General features: G+C 37.2%; 1 protein-coding gene and 1 long non-coding RNA gene across 13 annotated transcripts in view; one reads left to right on the top strand and one right to left on the bottom strand.

Moving 5' to 3' along the window:
- Sox5 (SRY-box transcription factor 5) overlaps positions 1-15,743 on the bottom strand; it is a 955,314-nt gene that overhangs the window by 550,307 nt on the left and 389,264 nt on the right. The gene's annotated exons all lie outside the window — the stretch shown is intronic.
- Positions 298-13,941, top strand: LOC144364906 (uncharacterized). Its single transcript, XR_013423017.1, has 2 exons — positions 298-481; positions 7,255-13,941. It is a non-coding gene; the product is annotated as an uncharacterized LOC144364906 (long non-coding RNA).

The raw sequence follows: 15,743 nt of genomic DNA, 5'->3' as shown, positions 1-15,743 counted from the left end.
ATATGTTTAAGTATTGTATGGTTGGTATATGCAAATATATTTAATATAAGATTGCAAATTATAAATAAACAGAATATTTTCAAATAAAGACTAAATAATAAATAAAACAAGTTAGTTGTTTGTCTAGCTCATTACCTTCTTAATGCCAGCAGGTCACTGCTTTGTCACTTATTAAATTTGTCCTGTTAGTCATTTGATAAATATCTTCTAAGAAAAAAATCTGTGCCAGTTACTGTGCTAAATATTAACAGGACACTCATTGAAACAGGAATCGACCTTTGCTTTTCTCTCATGAAAGTGGCAATATGGTGGGGGAGATGAACACAAGGATGTCAAATTCTACAGTTTTTGTAAGCATGTACAGGAAACAAACATGATGAAATGCTAGTGATAGAGGTCAAGGGTCTATTTAGATAGGTTATGAGGAAGACCTCTCTAAACTGGATCTTCTAGCCGAAGTTAAAGAAGCCAGGCAAGATGGGTAAGTGTGGAGGAGGGGTAGTTCCACTCACTAGGAACAGTGTGGAGGTCCTGATTTGGGAGCAACGTTTAGCATATTCCCTAAACTAAATCAAAGAATGATTTCACCTTCATAAGCAGGGAATTAATGGCTCAAGTTGAAAGTACAAAGGTAAGAAGCCATATTCTGCAGGACCTTGTTGGTCATGGAAAAATAAAACTGGATTTAATTCCAGGTACAATGACAAACTATATGGTGGGTATTTGGAACAGGGGAATAATGTGATATGATTATAATATGATCTTATTTACATATTAATCAGATTGCTATATAAGGAACAGATTGTCAGGGTGAGGGCAAGGGGTTTTAGGTAAAGTGACCAGTTTGGAAACTCACTAGAGTCTGGAGGAAAAACGATGGTGGACTAGGAAGGTAGCAATGGAGAAAGCATATACCAGGAAAGCTTCAAGATATAATATGCAAATGAAAACATTGGGATTTGCTAATAGATTTAAACACAATTATGCATATTTACAAGAACATCTGACTACTATTAATCTATACAAACATTCAGTCATGACTTAACTTCACATTGTGATTATAATGGGTATAATCAGTTGGATGGATGATACTAATTTAAAGCAAAGAATAATTTAGAGAAAATATTAAAAATACATCCATAATGAAGGTTCTTTTGAAGAAATCTTAAACACCTTTTCAGTTGAATAAACCCTTTATAGTCATTAGCAAAATACTGAAAAGTTTAGTCTCTATCTGTTAAAAAGAAGATCAGTAAAATGGGAACATTATTATGTCATGGCTAATGCACCTTCTACAAATTTGGGAAAGGGATGCTGTGAACTCTGTTAACAGCACTTTCATTGTCCATCATGATATCCCATGCCCTTTCTGATACAATCACCCCTTGTCCTTCAGTGGTGCTTCTCTCTCAAACTTTTGTATAGGCTCATGGCCTATGCCTAGCTCTGTCCCCAATCTCACTGGCCTTGACAAAACTGTGTAGGGATGGATGAGCATGTAACCAAATCAGTCCTTCTCTGAACTTTTTTTTTTAACCCTACTGGTAGGTGGTTATCTATTCCCAGTGTATAACCAAGGCTATCAACATAGAAAAAGCCTGGGTTTAGCTAGATTCCTAGATAATAAATCAGAGCAGAGTGAACCAGAAGATAATAGAAAAGAAGAAGAGTGAAGAGAGATCCTGAAACCACACTTGTTTAAACCAATATGGGTTGAATTTATCTTGCTATAACTAAAGGTCTTAACATACAAAAAGTGAGATAAGTTTAATAGAATCTAAAAGAGATTTTGATAAACATCTTAAAGGTTAAAATTGAAAAATATAAAGGTGGAAAAGACAACATTAGAGTTTTAGATTTTTCTTCATTTGTGTTAGAATATAATTCTATGTACTCCACCTGTAAATAGTTCTAACATAGCCATGGGTAAAAATTCAAACTAAAAATCAGTATGTGTGTTTTTGTGTGTGAATGTATGTTTGCGTGAGCATATTAACGATCATATGATCTATATATTTAATAAATTTGGAAGGTTACTGAAGAAATTGTTGATGGTGGTTACCACTGAGAAAGGCTAGAAAACAAAGGAATAGGAAGGAGCAGAAATATGGGATCTGCTAGAATTATAACCAAGAAGCAGAGAAGACAGATCTGAAATAGCATATTTGGAAGGAATGGAACAAATATATGTGTGTATGTATAAATACATTCAGATCTTTCAATAACATGATTATATTAGGTTCTTCTGAAGAAAGCTAAGCATTCAAGTGTGAATGTTGGGGCCACTATATTTTCTAAACATCTATTTAGCTCCAGTGAGTAAGAAACAGAAATGTCGGGAGAAAATAAGAAAAGTTATGAACAATCTACTTCTTGGGGTAAGACAGAGAAAGCAGGCCACATAAAATCATATATTGTAAAGATCTCATGTAAGTCTAGCTCTGATCTAATCTCCAGGAGACTGAAATTTTGAACTTCTAACGTATTCACATATATGAATCCATGTATGTGGCATGTATTAATAAACCTTATAGCAATAATAAATAAACCATGGCAATTAATAAACCTTAGTTAAGAGTAGACTGCTTGGGAGAGCAGCAAAAGACAGGCATGTTTGGTCTTCCCTAAACTAATAATTATGGAAATCAGGGACAAGGAGAAAAAGGAAAAGGAAACCAACACCTTAAAGTAGAACAGAAAGGAGGCAGGGCTACCACTATCCCAGGGTTCCACGGTGCTGACCCAGGCTGCCTCCTTCTCACCATGTGATGCTCCATTTAATGTGGACCTTCTCTTCTTCCCAGCCTGCTCTATGGGAAAGCTGACCCTGCCTTTCTTCAGCTACCTCCTAAACTTCAAAGATAACCAAATGAACATATTCAACTCTCATTTCTATCCCAAATGCCAGCTTCAAGCTTTCATCTGGAAGTGTCTCTCTAGGTGAACCAAGCCACTAACATCTAACATATTTATAAGTGACTTGTTATTCTCCATCTCTCAGACTTGTGCTGTCTTCTGATTCCCAGTTAAAGGGAATTATCTAATTATCTAAATTAGAAATCTCTGGATTTCCTTCAAAACCTCATGATACAAGGTTCAACTCCAGTGATAGTTCATCTGAAACATTTATCATCCTCCTCAGGAATTAATCTACCTGGTACATCTACAATATAGTATTGTGTAAATGGCTTTACTCTAGCATTTATAATACATGTGGCAGGGTTTAGTTTTGTGACATTGATTGACATTAAAACTGGGAATTCCTAGAGGGGAAGATATATCTGCTGGATTTTTCAAAAAAACATAAACTAGTACTACATTTATAAATAAAAGCTCAATTATTAATCATTAAATTTATTTATACCACTTGATTCCATTTCACAAAGAATAACCCATTTGGAATTGCAATTGCATTACTACACCAACATTTTAAACACACAGCATTAACTTTACATATATTTACAATCTCACTGTAAGAATATGCAAAAGATGAAAATGTACCGCAGAAGTGAATATCAGGTGGATGATTTTAGCTCTGCAGCTGCTATTATTTATATTTCAAGAATTTTGAACTATGTGAGTCATGGCACATAGTATAAATTCATGTGATTGCCATGTGTAGGATTTGTGAGAAAAAGAAGAAAGTGGTACACATCTGTGTTATTAAAACAGTGTCTAGGTTTAAAATAAGTACTTTCAGACTTCACAGGTTCACTGGGCACAAATCTGCTACCTCCATATTTTGTCTACACTGACTAGATTTCCTGTGCTTCTTCTTTGTTGTTTTTCCTCTCATGTCAGAAGCTAATTCAGACTTGCTCAAGTCGTTTAGCACCAGGAACATGACCACATCTTTTCACTCCATTGATAACTTAAAAGAAATTTTGTTTGCTCTGTTATCCTATAAAGTTTCCCTTCAAGGCTCTCTTCAACACCCAGGGTCAAGTAAAAAGTGAAGAATAAGAAGAAAGGGAAAAAATGTTCAATTCAGTTACATTCAATAAACATGCATGTACCCAGTACTCTGCTCTGAGACAGGATACAGAATGACAGATTTGAATAGCATCCATCATTACCAAGTAACCCTCAAGATATACAAATTATAATACTTGGGATTCCATTTGTTAAACTTCCTAAATTTACCATGTGTGCTGAGGGTGCAATAGTAAGTAAATCCTTAATTCACAGAACCAAGTTTTCTAAGAGGGGTTACTTACTTTTCTTAAAGGGGATTTAATTTTTTTTTTTTTTACAAAAACAAAGCAATTTAAGAAAACTAACACTTTAGAAATCTAAACAATAATATGCATGAATTTTTCATTTTGATTTTATGTCCTGCTCTATAAGTTAAATAAGTAAATAATTATAATGATAATTTTAATATTTATTTAAGTTTAATAATTTAAATGTCATCGGTGTGCATAGGAAGTGGGAAAAACAAGGAACAGACAACTGAAGCTTTTAAAAGTTGAATTACTCACAAGGGGGAGGGGAAAGGGGAAATACTGGGAATGATATTGGCCAAATTATATTGTTCTATTGTGTGCATGTATGAATACATAACAACAAATCCCACCATTATGTACAACTATAATGCACCAATTTAAAATATGGCAAAAAGTTGAGTTACTCAGAAGAAGGAAACTGCAGTAGAAATAGTCAAACACATGGGCTGAAAAGGTAACTAGCTTTAGAAAAACAAATTGATTGAGGAACAATTCTTAAAGACAGTGTTTTGAAATACCCTCCAAGATCAAAACTATTTCTAAATATTCTAATTCTAGTTCTAAAATCAAATGAGCAAAGCCAACAATGCCAACATAATCATGGCCACACAATGCTGGTAAAGGATTCATGAACTACATTCTAGATCCTAACACTCACAAAAATTGGTTAAGACACAATAAAGGGCAGGATAGAGAAAAACAAAATAATAGGCCCTTGTGAGGTTTTACACAAGTACCTCAGGATTGCCTTTTCCTGGACACAACAACGCCTAGATAGGGCAGAGAAGTGAGAGGGAAATGGAGGGGGCAGGGGATTAGCAAGGATGGTAGCATGTGATAGACATCATCATCCAAAGTACATGTATGAAGACATGAATTGGTGTCAACATACTTCATATACAACCAGAGATATGGAAAATTGTGCTGTATACCTGTAATAAGAATTATAATGCATTTAGTTGTCATTATTTTAAAAAAAAATTTTTAAAAAAGAATTACCTGCACTAATGGAGGTCCATAGCATCTGGGGACCAGGATCTTATGCGAACAATAACATCAACTTAGCACTTTGATTCTTAAAGACAAAATAATAAACCACCTGATTCCACAAATGTTAATGCTTAGTATTTCCGATACTGCCATAAAAAGCAAAAAATGGAAAACACTGGTGGGGGCAGTGGCCTCCTGGTTGGCTTTCATAAGAAGGAAAATCAACTGCAGAAATGCAAAAAGTTACTGATGAGTTTCTGAGTCTTGCTACTGTGAGCAAGTAGATCATTCAGTCCCTGTCACTCCCTGGAGAAAGTCAGAAGCCCAGTCTTAAAAAGTCATAGAGGAAAGGCTAGGGTGGCTTCCTCTCATCCAAAGGTAATCACTTTATGAACTGTGCTACTGGCGCTGGCGCCTCACCTAGATGTCAGAATAATCTGGAACAACCTCTACCTTTAAGACAGATAAAGAGGAGATGACTATGGTGTGAAATCGGAGGGGGTGAGGAACTGCCTTCCCCTTTTAAGAGCAGCATCAATTAAACCCAGGGGAGGTGGGAACAGTTTACTAGTTAATTAGTCAGGGGATGTGGTTCTTTCATGTGTAATTCAGAACAGGAACACCTGGTGTGCGGCTCTTCAAAGCACTAGGGGGGGGCAGGGAAGCCAAACAATGCAAGAGAGGTCACCACAGAAAGCAACAGCACAAGAACAAAAACTGTTTCTCTGTGACCTTCACCCTGCTGTAAATAAAATGAGATTCCCGAGGGTCCACTCCCCCATTGGTCCTGGGAGAACAAACAGCTTCTGGCCCTCTCAGGGAGTTCTAAAAAGACATGGTGTTAACTAATTGTTTTATAACCCAATTAAAAAGAAAACAGAGAGCCAGAGAAATGCAAATAGGGATATAATGATTATAATCACATTCTGATATATAGCACACAGCAAAAATATTGACATGCTGCTTCTCGGCTGGCTGTGTGACCAGAGCCGCCCAGGTAACAGGGCACAAAATTAGGAAGTGAGGCGTCTACTTTAGGACAAATGACCTTGTTCCATTGAATCCGAAATTGAGCAGTTTTTAATGGAACACCTCTCCTTGTGAATTCTAAAACAGTGAGGTCATTTTTTTTTTTTTGAATTGTTGCTTCTAAACATTCTGGTTGTAGACAGGTTGATAAATGCAGGTGAAGAAACATTAATGTTTCAATTGAGCCAAACTATATATGATTTCAGCTGAGGTATCCATTTAAAGAAAGAATAATAAATTTTTAGGGGTTTTTATTAGTGGGTTCATTCAAAAGGAATGAGGGAAAGTATCTGCTGGAAAGGGTGGAATCTGGTACCTTTAAGAAACCATTGCCGGGAGAAACTGAAACACGGAACACCATGTCTGAAGACATCATGAGAAAGCCTGCCATAAAAAGTCTTAACTTAATTTTAAAGATGGCAGGTTCAGAAGAAAATGGCTTGAAATTTTAAGCATTGATCATACTTGTCTCTGGTCTAGGGAATCCTTGCATAACAGCAGTCTTATACCACTGTGTGTGTGTGTGTGTGTGTGTGTGTGTTCTGTGGATTTATTTGTACAGTGAGTGTGTGTGTGCACACACAAAGAATAAGGGGGAAGAAAAACAGGCTTCTGATCCATTAAGCCAAAGGCATTGAAGAAGATAGGGAGGTGGACAAGAAAGTGAAGGAATTGTGAAAATGTTCTTAGCACATCTCTACAGCTCTCTATCTATATTAAGAAGGAACAATGAGCCGGAGATGGGAAGTTGAATAAAAACCACAGAATTATCTGGTGGCACAAGCGGGGGGGGGGGGGGGGGGGAGGGAAAGCCAGCCAAAGGAAAAGTAAAAATAAGTGAAGATTATTTACAGGGGACTTATAGGTTTATGAAGATTCACTTTAAAACGCTGAGCATAAGAATAGAATTCTCCCAACCACTCAAAATTAATAGCTTCATCATTGAACTATGTAAGTAACAATTTTAAAAGTACCTTTCTCTGTGTTTCTTTTCAATCTTTTTTTTTAGTATGCTACTTCGCTTTATTGCTGAGGCTGGCATTGAACTCCTTGGGCTTGAGCAATCCTCCTGCCTCAGCCTACCAAGTAGCTGGAACTGCAGTCATGTGCCACTGTACCTGCTCTGTATGTTTCAGAATTCAGTCATTTATTGGTAAAAGTTAAAATCTGTTCTAGACAGAAAGATGGAAAATCAACTCAGACCAACAAGAAGAAAAAGTAGTCATGATCAGGCTGGGAGGACAGATACAAAAAGTCCAGTTAAAAAAATCAGAAAATATCGTCCTCCAAGGCCACGCAACAGTTACAGAAAGCCATAAGGACTCTCTCAGTTTTACCAATACCACTCCAGATCTGCTTTGCTATTTTCATTTGTAAGTGGGAATATCCACTTGCTGTTAACTGCCTGTGTTAGCTTTCTGTTGCTATAATGAAATACCTGAGAAAATCAACTTATAAATAGAAAATGTTTATCTTGCCTTACAATTTTGAATGTTTCTTTCAGTCCTGAATAGGTTGTCCCCATGCTTTGGGCCTGGGTAGGAGGACATTAGGGTAGGAGGACATGGTAGAATATAACCACTTGCATCAGAAGCCAGGAAGCAAAGAGAGAAAAAGGAAGGAACCAGCTTTCTACAATCTCCTTCAAAGGCACAGTGACACAGGACCTCCTACCAGGCCCGACTTCCTACAGATTCCAGTACTTCTCAATAGTGCCAGGATGAAGACCAAGCCTTTAACACACCCGCCTTTGTGGAACATTCAACTTCAAAAAAGTTACTCTCTCCTAAGTCTTGTCATGAGAATCCATGGTTCCTCGGAAGTCCCTCCCCCACTACATGTCATTAAGCTGGATTTTGCCAGATGACAGCCTTGTTCCTGGCAGTCTTTGGTGGATGAGGCTTTTATACATTCAGTAAATAATCATTGAGCATCTACTATGTGAATGCACTGGTGTTCTGTGAAAGCTAAGTGAAAATAAGTTGTATTCCTTGCAATCCTAAGGTCCTACTATCTTGAGAGAAATGGATGGATATATAAATGACGTAAATGAATGCTGAATATCATAATTGCAAGAGGTATAAACAAAGTACTCTGGAGGTTCAGAGGACAGAGATGTGGCTAGAAAGATGGGAATGCTTAGAAGGAAGTAATTTGTGAATGAGATTCCTAAAAGAGATTCCAGGTCTGGAAGCAGGCTGTCCAAGTGCAGAGATGCCTAGGAACCAAGATGTAGATGGTGGGAAGGAGCGCAAGCCTTCAGGGAACTGTGCCACCAAGTGCACCCCTGAAATGACTGGGAAGCCAGCCTGAACTCAGAGACCTCATGGATGTGCTTCACCTGGTGGATGATACAGTACCACTAAAGGTATAGAACAAGGAAATAGCTCCAGGAGACCTATCTTGTAGGACAATTTCTCCCATAATGATATGGAGACTAGCAAGAAGCAGGGTGTTTTAAATACCCCCATGGGAGTTTACTGGAGTTTGAAAAAAGGTGGTGACAACAAGAATGAAACCTAAGAGACTCTAAAGGCAAAACAGTAGGAAATGATGATGAAGAGGACAAGTGGAGCCAGAGACAGGAGCCAGAGGCAAAGGTACACAGTCCAGCAGCCAAGAGGCCTCATGACAGGTGGGGGATGGGAAGGGAGGCTTGGATTAACATTCTATTGCCATCCAATCCACAGCAGTCCAAATTCCTGCTCTGTCTCTGTTCAGCTTTTAACAGTTACCCTGGAGTTAGAATTATGTCTCCAAGTAAAGGAAGCGAATATTTCATGGTGAATGCTGGATTTAGGTACTACTTTCTGTAACTATGCAAAGTTGGCCATTGTTTAACCTCTCTAACCCTGAAAGTCCCCCTTTGTGCAAAGGGCATTGTAACAGCACCTGCCTCATAACGGTAATCTGATGACAAGGTTAAACACCTGAGCACATTCAGCACTTGGTGGAGTGATATTGTTCAGGTGGAATTCAGACCTTGTGTCTGGGTGGGTGGAGGCAGGGAGGGCTGTCATGACAGACCAGGGATCTTTTGGCCCTCTCCAAACTTTACCTGAGAGAGAGAAGACTTTTCCATACTTTGAAGTAAAAAAAAAAAAAAAGTTGCTTTAACATCATATTCCCCATTTGGAAAGGGGGAAAGGGCACTTGCTTGTACTTCAAAAGTCATTTGGGATTTGCTTTTTCTTTTGTTTTTAAACATGTATGCTCTCTGATACATTTGGACTCAATTGAGGGTCTTTGTTACTCTAGCACAAATAAATTAGAGTTTTAATATGTTTGCTAGAGGATAGAAATCCATTTAGATCTTACCTAAAATTTTACACTTTACTCCAAAAATAGCATTCACTCTTGAACAGAGCTAATAAAGGTCTGGAACTTAAAAGTATCTCAGTCTTAAAAGAGCATATCCCAACAATGAAATGCACTATTTATATTTCAAAGTGATTTTCCAGTTTTCAAAACCTAACTTCTCTTTAGAGGTTTGCAGTACATAGAAAAACAGTCAATTTATTAAATAAACACCAATATAAATACAGTCATTATTAATAATCATAGGTGGCATATGTAGTCTAGTAAAGAAAATAATAGACCTATGCTGGGCACATTCTCCACTGAGACTCTGCAGTACCTAGTAGTGAGGGGGTATGATGAGGGTGGAAGGGCTCCAGGAGTGTGAATCGACCTCCTTGCCTTGAATTGTGAACTCTGTTCACAGATTTCTAACTTTATCTTTACAACATTGGCCTTGACAGACTTATCTTAGTTAAGTTTCTAATTCACAAATATTGTTTTCTTGATCTTACTTCACAATGAGTGAACCTACGTGAGACCTTCAACATAAGAATGAGCAGAAAGATGTATAAAGTTCAAAGTGGTTGGCCTTCGCCAGGATTACCATGATGTTTGTGCCTCTCAACTAGATATGGTCAGATCTACCACCCATCACTGAGATGTAACACCTCCTGGAATCAAATGGGGTGGTGCACAGTTTGGCAGTTTGGGATGAAGGGTAAAGGAGCTGGCAACCAACCAAACCAGCAAGGAATGTGTGCATAGTGGAATGCAATCACCCAGTTAGAGGTTTGGCAGCACTCTAGCCTTAACAAAGTAAAGGTAAAGTTCTACTTTGGAGGTCCCTAATAGGTAGAACTTTATTTTGCATTTCATTCTCAAATATAGCCCTTTAGTTAAATTTGCTACTTAAAATAGTATCAGCGTCCGTTTTAGTGCCCCAACTCAGAAACCGAGACCTGCTCACTTGATCATCAGCTGTTTATCCTTGTGTTCTATTGCAAAAGGATTGGAGCAAAAAAAGAAAGTGTGCTTGCTTTTGACAATTGAGTTTTTCTCATGTTCATCTGCTAACACTTTCTTATATAATAGTTTGCATTTATTTTGCAAGAACTTATATTGATCCTATAACCAGAGATGACACCACTCCCCTCCAGGCTGGCCTGTCAATCACTATACCATCTCTTCACATACAACATGTTCCATATTTTCTTTGCTAACATGGCCAGTGGTGTTTTGGTTTACTTGCGCATTAAGTTAATGCTGCTTTTTAATGGACACTTAAACATCAAATCTAAAGAACAGGACAGTGAGCTTTTAGTACAGAAGCATTTGTGTGTGGTGGCAGGGTGGGGGCTGGAGGTAGAGAAACATGTTTTCAGGGCAGGTAAGAAAACACACATTTTCATTTTAACATATTTAGTCTTAGAAATAGAGGTCTAAAATTCTACTCTTCCAAAATGACCTTCTGTTCTGACTATACACAGGTGAAAGAGCAGATAATAATAGGTACACTTAAGGGACATAAAAATTTGTCACATCAATTTCAACTACTATGTACATCTATTTACAGGATGATCCTGGGAGCTATTCCCCCCATTTTAAAAATTGCTGTAGGATGTTCCAGCCATTGCCAACTGTGTGTGTCCCAGGCAACATAATAGATTATACCTCGACTCCTTAAAGAGCACCCTGATAATATGCAAGGCTAAAATGTCAGAAGCTATTAGAAACTCTCAGATGCACAATATATCTCCATCCCTGAGTTTTCCCCTTACACTGCGAAACACCAGACAACAGGCATGCAAACTGCTCAGCTGCAACTGTTCCAAGTCGAATAATTACAACTTGTCAGAAAGAATTAATTTTCCCATTTCTCATAAAGATGTGTAAAAATTACCATGTTATTATACACTGACACTCTCTGGAGGCAGACACAAAATTTAATTTTGAATTCTTTCCGCATATTAAATTAAATCCATAAATAAGAGTTTAGGCATTCACTCGGAAGCATATGTTCATTGGGAGCGAAAGCCAACACGAGCCCGGCTGTAATGGCTGTTGTAATGTTTTAATAGCTCGCTTCTTCTAAGCACCAATAAATTTACATGATCATAACAGTCGTGGGCATACAAGAAGCCCATTACTGTCTGGGCACAGGCAGCAGCGTTAACAGGATGGAAAAATGGAAAAAGGAAAAAAACTCTTAAATAAAATTAGGCAACTGCACTTGTCAGCTGCTCCATGATTGAATTTTTAATATTGTGGTCAATTGGTCAAAACAAATAATGGGATAAAATATTTTAATGTATTTAGAACCTGTTTCTGTGGTTAGCCCGCAAAATAGTTTTTGTTTGTTGGTTTTCAGAAAGCAGACCATTTCAATCTTGCTGTTTTGAACTGTTTTATTTTTAAAGATACACTTTGCTATTTTTAATCGCTGATAGGACATTTGCTCTCTGTGTGCCATATCCTGTATTGGAGCATTGCAGAGTCGGCTCAGCAGGTAATTCGTTTTAGCCAATGGTGTCTGGCCTGAGTGAAACACTGGAGGTGATAAGAAGCAAACTCTAAGTCTAAGGTCCTGCACAGCCTCTAGGGCACAATAGCACCTTGCCTGTCTGGATGACCGAACCCTATTCTTTCAAGACATAAATGAATACATGTACCACAATTAAATCCACATTGAAAACACTGCAGCTTTCAGATCAGTTTGGAGGTGGTATACAATCCAATTCTTAGTGTTTGTTTTCTGAACACAGAGCTTACTTCTTAACTTCTATGAGTATATTCACCCTGGTTGTGGAAACAAAGTACTGTATGGCAAAAGCTATACTGTAGTTCAAATTACATAAGTGTTTTCCAAAGACAGAGTCAAAAATAATTACAGCTCAGGTCACTGCTGGCTGGGTGGCATTTCTGATCTAGTCACTGACCTAAAGCTAGGGGCTGGGTAAGTATATGAGGAGAGAATCAGAGAGGGAATGACGTTCAGGGGAAAAAAAAAAAAGTTCTGTTAAAAAGTATATGAGAATGGGCCAAATATTGTTCCTTAAAGGCATGAAAATTATGTATCATTAGAGAAATTATATGATAAAGGCAAAATTTTCCAAAAATTTAGTTCTTATAAAACTGGCACATGTGTTTGAGCATATACTCCACAACCATCCTATAGATGCAACCAAAAACCCTTTTAAATAAAACAGTTACTTAACATCAGTAAAGGCAGCTTCAGGGTTTCTATTAAGTCTGCAGAAAACTGAACTAAGTAAATATCTTAATATTCCAAGTAACACATATTTCTATCAGGTCCCACATATTTAAAAAAAAGGCAGTTTTTTAAAAAATCAGTCATTCTCAAAAGCTTCAGAGAAAAGGACAAAACATATGCATTAAGTATTTCTAGGTATTTCAGAAATAGAAGAACACATATAAAACCATTAGAACATTCTGGGAAAAAAGACACGCCTTCCCACAACCTCATTAAATGACTCTGAAACTTTTCTTCAAACCTCTCGCCTTACTGCTAAAAAACAAGGTATATATGGAGTGCATTTAAAACCTCCTTTTAAATCTCTCTTCTCCTATATGATTTAATCCAGGTTGCTATTAAAATAGCTTACCAGGTGAAACATATTTATATCCAAAGTGTTGCAAAATTTTATTAAATGAAGGAAAAATCTGTCAGCAAGGAGTTTTAAGGGGAAAATGGCTATGGCTATACTTAGGTAATGGAAGATGGTGGATATTTTGAAAGAAAGTTGGAAGGTTTTCTTAAGTTAACATGCATACAGGTTGATGAAAAGAACATCACTCTACTAATAATACTACCCATGGTATAAAAGATTCTGACTAGGAGAGAATACTAGATTAAATAACTTCTTTTGTCCAGTAGGATTTCTTGTTATTGTAAATGGCTGGAAGAATCCTTGAGGAGCAAAGTGGAACTCAGGCCAATCACAAAAGGACACTCATTGTTCCAAAGGACAAGTGCCTTCCTTCGACACTAGTGAAGCCTAATGCACACAAATGAAAAGATTTTGTAAAACTCATTTGAATAACAGAGTATTTCTCTCTCAAATACTGTAAACTATTCTGTTTGATTATTTATTATTTATGTGACTGCATCAATGTGCCATATGCCCAAAATTCGAGAAACAATGTAAACAGGTGGTAATAAAAATTTGGGTTATTAGGGTCTAAAATATGATAAAAGGCAATTTGGCATAGTTTTAGGGGGTGTGGGTGGGGAGTGTAATTACTCCAAATGTTAAATTAATCACTGGTTGAATAATGTTTATGTTTAAGTGTGAAGGACTTTATGAATGGAAAGGAATCATTAGTTAGGAAATAAGGTAGGCATAATAAAAATGCTTAAGGTTTCTCTGTCATAAAATACCTGGGATCAAATTATTCAGTCTTTATTTTCATAAAACATGAAGTCTACATTGTACTCACTAGCATAGGGTAGGAGAGAAGAGACCAGGGAAAGGAGTGGACAGGACTGTCAGCCTTCTATCTCACCTCCTCCACTCCACCTCATGAATATGAACTTAAATTGGAGAAAATGGTAACATTGAACCCCAAGGTATGGAAAGAGGTGTAGAATTTGGTTTCAGTATCATGAAACTCAAAGTGTCATGCCTCACATGATGTTTAATATTTGGTTTGTGATAGATGTGTTCTCTGCTATGTCCAAAAGTTTATGGCCTGTAGTGGTAACAAAGGTATACGAAAAAATTATCTTTTCTGTTTCCCTTTCCCTCTCTTTAATGGGCAATTGAAGGGTGGATATCTCATAAAGATGCCCACTCCATTTTGATAAACCTCATTAACTGTTGTTTCTCATCTTCATGAAATTTTTCTACCTACTTCTCTATTTTACTTTTTCTTTAAAACATGTACTATTGGGACAAGATGAAGAAACAGGGACTGGATTTACTTTATCACCTGAAACAACTAAAAATGAAGAGATCAAATATGTGGGAAAAAAATGCTTTTAGGAATATTGAACATGGGACAACAGAGAACACTGATCCCTGAAATCCAAGAAACAAATGAGAGCACCCTATGGCCCCAGGAGAGCTGCAGCTCACCATCTTGAGTTTCAAGGCTGTAGATCAGGCAAGGGAGAGCTCTATACTAATGTGGCCTCCCTGAGTTGAGAAGACAGAGCTGAATTGAGGAAGATGAAGGTGGCTAGAGTTCACTGGACCAGCTATTAGGAGAGAACTGCACAGAGAAATTGGGAGACGTATAGAGGGTCCCATTCAAGGATTCAGCAGAATTCTGATCAGCACTTGTAAGAGTAAACTGCCCAAGGCCGGGAAAAGAACCCCCAAGAAAACTAGAGGAATTAGTACCTAGGAGTTAAACAGGTTGGGGATAAAGCCTGTTTTCACCAGCCATGCTGGAAAAACAAACAACTAGCAGAGCCATATTAGAGAAAAGTATCTCCGTTTAATAGTAGGAACAATTAGATCTAGAAAAATGCTGCTTTGATCATACCTAATAAATAATAAAAGAGCCAAAGTGATTAATCTGTTTCCAATTTAACTTCATTGGGGCCCAGAAAAAAAGCTCAAGAATATATATAGGAATGCATAAATATCTAGTTTCCAATGAAGTGAACTTCTGTGAGTCTGGTATCCAATAGACAAACTCTAGGTAGAGAAGAGGGGTGGGAAGGGAAGAGAGGGGGCATGGGGTTAGATATGATGGTGGAATGGGATGGACATTATTATCCAAAGTACATGTATGAAGACACAAATTGGTGTGACTATACTTTGTGTACAACCAGAGAGATAAAAAATTGTGCTCTACATATATAATAAGAATTTTAATGCATTCCACTGTCATTTATAAATAAAAATTAATTAATTAAATAAATTAATTTTTAAAAATTACCAGGTTTGTAATTTGCAGAAATATATGATTTATACTTGGAAGAAAAATCAGTCACTCAAAACTAACCCAGGACTGACAAAGATGTTAGAATGAGTAGAAATGGACAATGTAACAGCTTTAACAATTATTTAACTATAATTTATGTGTTCAAAAAGCATGGGAAATCCAAGACATGGCAATTTTTTTTTAAGGTTATGAAAAGTACTGTGTTCCCAAGGATGAACATTGCAATGCTTCTAAGCTAAAAATACACTGTATGGGATTAATGACAGATAATAAACAATGACAGAA

Source organism: Ictidomys tridecemlineatus, chromosome 6 (assembly GCF_052094955.1).
Source record: "Ictidomys tridecemlineatus isolate mIctTri1 chromosome 6, mIctTri1.hap1, whole genome shotgun sequence".
Lineage (NCBI taxonomy): Eukaryota > Metazoa > Chordata > Mammalia > Rodentia > Sciuridae > Ictidomys > Ictidomys tridecemlineatus.
The sequence above is the reverse complement of the archived record's forward strand: the minus strand, read 5'-3'. Positions and strand labels throughout refer to the sequence as shown.